Here is a 6,000-nt window from a genome sequence, read left to right on the forward strand (position 1 = left end):
TTAGCACCACTAACAGTTTTAGTTTGAATGCCACAGCTCTGGCAAAGTATTCTGCCAAGATTTGCATTCTAACATAAGAAACATTTAACATCCAAAAGACCCAGACAAAATGGGTATCATAAGAAACATAAGAAAACATTTAACATCCAAAAGACCCAGACAAAATGGGTATCACAGCTAAATTGCTAATTTAGTTTTTCTTTTTGAAACAAAACTTAGATTTATGTTAGTAAAGTAACACCACTGACTTCCCCTCCCCCCCCCCCCCCCCCCAACAACAAGAAACCCAAATTAGTTCAGATGAACCTAACTGGCTCAGAAAAACCTGCCAAACCACAAGGAATCCCACAGTTACCTGTCAAATGGCAAAACGCCTAGTTACTTCAAAAGTTCCCAAATAATTGAGAAGAGGTCCCAAACGACAAGGAAAAGGAAGAGCAAGCCTGAGGTGCAGGTGCACTGGTTGGGAGGAAAAGTTTAACTAAAGGTCAGACTTCAGGCCTGTGGAGTCTATGTATTCACTTCTCTGCCTCAGCAAGTGGTGGTAAAAAAAAAAAAAAACAAAAAAAAAAACAAGAAATAAATTCCTAAATAAATGTGATTTTGGCAGCTGCCTCTCTGAGAGGGAACCTTCTTTTCTGCCCTCCAGGGTCAGCTGGTCATGGATGGCCTAAAGACTAAAGGGCAGATTTTCTCCAGACTCTGGCTTGTCAAAGTTGTAATGAGAGTTCTAGGCCAGAGACTCAGCTCTATGAGTTTCACCATGTCAGGTCTAGCTACTCATCCCAATTACTCCAAATAAAGAGACTAATAGTAGCCAGGCACTGGTGGCTCAGGCCCGTAATCCTAGCTACTCAGGAGGCTGAGATCTGAGGATGGTTCAAAGACAACCTGGGTAGAGAAGTCTGTGGGACTCATCTCCAATAAAGTACTCAGAAAAAGCTGGAAGCGGTTCTGTGGTTCAAATGGTAGAGTGCTGGCTTTGAATACAAAGAGCACCCAGACACTGAGTTCAAACCCCAAGACTGGCAAAGAAGAAAGAAAGAAAAAAAGAAAGAAAGAAAGAGAAAGAAAGGAAGGAAGGAAGGAGAAAGAAAGAAGAAAAACAGAAAGAAGACAGAAAGAAAGAAAGACAGAAAGAAAGGAAGAAAGAGAGAAAGAAAGAAAGAAAGAAGACAGAAAGAGAAAGAAAGAAAGAGAGAAAGAAAGAAAGAGAGAGAGAAAGAAAGTAGGAAGGAAGGAAGGAAGGAAGGAAAGGAAGGAAGGAAAGAAGAATTGGGGCAGGGGTGAAAGGACTGTATCATAAAATAGTCTCACTCAGTTAAAATTGTAAGTGGTGTGATTGCTCCTTGTCTCAGGATTGGTCAGTTAGAAACTTGTCAAGTGTTGTTGGCTACTGGGGTATAGACTCCAATTTTGTCACAATATGTTTATTCATAACACTTGTCTTCCCTGGAATCCAAGATGTTGTAAAGGGAAACAGAGCATTGGCAGGCTTAAGAGTCCTTGAAACTCTTATCTTCAATTAATCACTAGAAAACCAGAAGTGGCACTGTAGCTCAAAGTGATAGGGTATTAGCCTTGAGGGAAAAAGCTCAGAGACAGCCAAGCCCTGACTTCAAGCTCCACTACAGACAAAAAAAGGAAGAAAGGAAGAAAGAAGGAAGGAAGGAAGGAAGGAAGGAAGGAAGGAAGGAAGGAAGGAAGGAAGGAAGGAAGGAAGGAAGGAAGGAAGGAAGGAAGGAAGGGAAAAGAAAAGTAACCCATTTCATTTTTTAATATATATTTTTATTATAAAGATATTGTACAGAGGGGTTACAGTTACATGAGTAAGGTAATGAGTACATTTCCTATCGAGCATTGTTACTCCCTCCTTTGTTTTTCTCCTACCATTCCTTCCCTCCCCTCCTCCCCAACTCCTCCCTCCCCCACCCCAAAGTTGTAAAGTTCGTTTTCAACATAATGTCTTGTACATCTCATTGTTACAATGGCTCAACCTGTATCCTTCTTTCAGCATTTTGTTATTTCCCTTCTCCTCCCCAAATTAGAAAAATGTCTATAAGATTCATGGCACTGGAATCAAATACAGTGAAAACAAGGGTTATACCATGGGGGAAGAACATACAAAAGAAATAAAAAATTACATAGTACATTATAAGTACATTAAAAACAGCAGCAACAAAGATAAAACTTCTTGTGTCCCTATCTTGGGGATCAACAACACCACCCCATTTGTTAGGAAATGGAAAGACTTAGAAAAAATTATATTAAGTGAAGTAAGCCAGGCCAAAAGAAACATAGGTCCCATGATTTCCCTTATCTTCAATAACTAGTATATGTCTAGGACAAGCAGAAAAGGTCAAAAGCTATGTACATATGACCATATAAGATGATGCTAAACCCACTTCATTTAAACCAGAATATGAAGAAAACTCACACTTTCTTCAAAGCACTAAGCTAAACCATAGGCCCAAGTAGTTTACCAGAAGGAACCAGGGAAAGGCACAACTAAGAGTTTCAGTGTCAAAATGAATTGGCCTCAGTTGATTAACTGAAGATAATTTGCCTGAATTAACAGGATCATTCTGATGAGCAATTTATGCATCATCAAAAACAATGGAGCAAATTATCTGGTAACTAAAGCCAGGTTGTGTAAAATAAAAATCAGGGAAGTAGGCAATCACAGAGTGTGTCACTGTCCAACTCCCAGACCCGAGGGAAAAGACTTTACTAAAACAGTCTAGCATATAGCTAAGACACAAAACAAATTCCATGGAATGTTTTGTCACTCTTTTCTTCTTAGGGACTTTGTGCCTGTTTTGCCTAAATGAGACACTTAAAGTCATACAGCTCCAGGAAGCCAATAAACAACACAGACTGTTGTTTCTCCACCACCAGGTGAAGAGGGGTCTAGTGCCTAACAGCTAGTTTCAACAAGAAATTCCAAGAGACTCAAAGAAACAGTAGTGTATAAAAATGTGACCCATAAAAGCAGGCAACAAGCCAAGCACCAAGTGGCTAATACCTGTAATCCTAGCTACTCAGTAGGCTGAGATCTGAGGATCTTTATTTCAAAATCAGTCTGGGAAGGAAACTCTGTAAGGCTCTTATTTCCAATTAACCACCAGAAACCCAGAAGAGGAGCTATCAGTCAAGTGGTAAAGTGCCAGCCTTGAGTGAAAATAAGAAACGGTGCCCAAACCCTGGGTTCAAGCAACAGTACCCACACACCCACACCCACCCACCCCTCACACACACACACACACACACACACACATACACACACCAAAAACCCAGCAGGCAACAGGATAGCATCTGGAAGTGCTGAAATTGACAAGCCTTGTACCAAGTCCCCTCCAGTGCAGACTCCTTTTTCTGGTTTTCCCACTTTCTGATGTGGGAACTACAATAGACACTAGACATGACCCACTACCTCTACCCAGGTCCTGCCAGATTCTAATACTAGAGGACCATAGAGGACCTAGAATGAAGTTTCTGAATTTTTTTTTTTTGCCTTTGTTCTTTGTTTTACTTTTATTTACCTTACTTCTTTTACTGTATTCTTTTTGTTCTTTTTTGTCAGTCACGGGGCTTGAAATCTAGGCCTGGGCATTGTCCCTGAGCAATTCAGCTCAAGACCAGAGCTCTACCACTTGAGCCACAGTGCTACTCCTGATTTTCTAGTGGTTAATTGGAGATAAGAGTCTCACCTGCCTGGGGTGACTTTGAACTGTGATCCTCAAATCTCAGCCTCCTGAGTAGCTAAGATTACAGGCATGAGCCACCAGCACCCAGCTACTGTATTCTTTTGGGGGGGGGGGGCATCCGGTTGTGGGGCCTGAACTCGGGGCCTGGGCGCTGTCCCTTAGCTCTTCAGCTCAAGGCTAGCGCTCTACCACTTGAGCCATAGCACCACTTCCGGCTTTTTTTTTTCTTTTTGCTTATGTGGTGCTGAGGAATCGAACCCAGGGCCTCAGGCATGCAAGGCAAGCGCTCTACCACTGACCCACCTTCCCAGCCCAGCTACTGTATTCTTAAGTACTCCTTTTTAAACTTATATATTTAGGCAGCACTGGGGTTTGAACTAAGGCTTTCTATTTGTTAATAAGCTCTCTACAACATGAACAATGCCTTCAACCCCTTTTACTTTAGTTATTTTTCAGATAGGGGTTACATTTTGCCTGAAATTGGCCTTAGACTGTGATCCTCTTACCTATGCCTTCCATGTTGCTAATATTAAAGATATGTTTGACTTACTGGTTGAGATGGGAATCTTTCTAACTTTTTTTTTGTACAGGATGGCCTCAAACCACAATCTTCCCAATCTCTGTCTCCTGAGGAGCTGGGATTACAGATGTGAGACAAAGCGTTCCCAAATGTTTAATGTGATTATTTTTAATTATTCTTCTTGGATTTATCTAATTATATTTATGCATGTTTTCTTTTTTTAATAGAGATTTTATTGTGAAAATACCATACAGAGGGGTTACAATTACATGAGCAAGGTAATGAGTACATTTCTTATCAAGCCTTGCCTCCTCCTTTGTTTTTCCCCTTACCATCCCTTCCTACTGCCCCCCCCCCCAGTTCCCTCTCCCCATCCTGCACCAAAGTTGTAAAGTTTGTTTTTTGACATAACGTCTTGTACATCTCATTGTTGCAATGGGTCCACCTGAATCCCTCTTTAAACAATTTGTTTTTTTCCTTCCCCTCCACAACTTATACCAACATCAAAAGACTTGGAAAAAATTATATTAGGTGAAGTAAGCTAGGCCCAAAGAAACATAGGTCCCATGGTTTCCCTTACTTGCAATAACTACTGTATGTCTGAGATACCTTTCTTTTATATTGCTGAATAATATTCCATTGCATGGATGCAGTACATCGTGTTCATTCATTCATGAAACATTTAAGTTGTCTCTCCTTTGGACTATTTTGAATAATGCATGACCATTTCCATATTCATTTTAAAGGATTTTCCCTAAAAACTATTTTAATGGGCTGGGAAGGTGGCTCAGTGGTAGAGTGCTTGCCTTGCATGCATGAGGTCCTGGGTTTGATTCCTCAGCACCACATAAGCAGGAAAAAAAAAAAGCCGGAAGTGGCGCTGTGGTTTTCAAGTGGTAGAGCACTAGCCTTGAGCTGAAGTGCTAAGGGACAGCGCCCAGGCCCAGAGTTCAAGCCCCACGACAGACCAAAAACAAACAAACAAACAAAAAACTATTTTAACAAAAATAGCACATGAAGTTCTACTTCTTTTATTAATGTAAGTTTCAAAGTTAAAAAGAAGAAATAGTTTCTGAAAAATATACTTTTTGAACTTAGAAAACATAAGGAGATGCTGAAAAAAAACTGTAAATGAGTTGAATGTTTAACATAATTCTAAGAATCCCAATTTTTGTTTCATTATATGCACGTTTTCTTTATAATTGGATAACTTATCTCTTACTAGTTTTCATGTTCTTTTCCTTTACTTCTTTTTTTCTCTTTCCCTACTTCTTATTTTATCCTCCTTTGTTTCACTCAAGTTTTTTCTTTTGCAGTTTTCTTTTGAGGTTTGAACTCCCCAGGACTCTGAGCTTTTTAGGCAGACACTCTAAGTCTTAAACTTTGCCCCAAACCCATTTCACCTTCATTATTTGTCAAATAGAATCTCACATTTATGTCTGGATGAGCCCGGACTGCAAGTCTCCTATTAATGCTTCCCATGTAGCATTAATTGATGACATATAGCATGAGAGGACCAGGCATGTAACACTGTTTATACTCCATATTTCATTGATTGGGATGGGATTTCATAAACTTCTTGATTGATTTGGCCTCAAACTGCAATCATCCCAATCTCTGTCATCTAAGTAGCTAGGATTACAGAAGTAACTGACTGGTATGATTTATTATTACTTTTGCCTTTATTAACTTTTTTTAACTTCATAATATTACATTACTTTTATCCTGTTACTTGTCTTTCTTTCTCTCTTTTTCTTGGTGGGTGGTGGAGTT

The sequence above is a fragment of the Dipodomys spectabilis genome, unplaced genomic scaffold, assembly GCF_019054845.1.
Source record: "Dipodomys spectabilis isolate Male_0828 unplaced genomic scaffold, ASM1905484v1 ptg000098l, whole genome shotgun sequence".
NCBI classification, from domain to species: Eukaryota; Metazoa; Chordata; class Mammalia; order Rodentia; family Heteromyidae; genus Dipodomys; species Dipodomys spectabilis.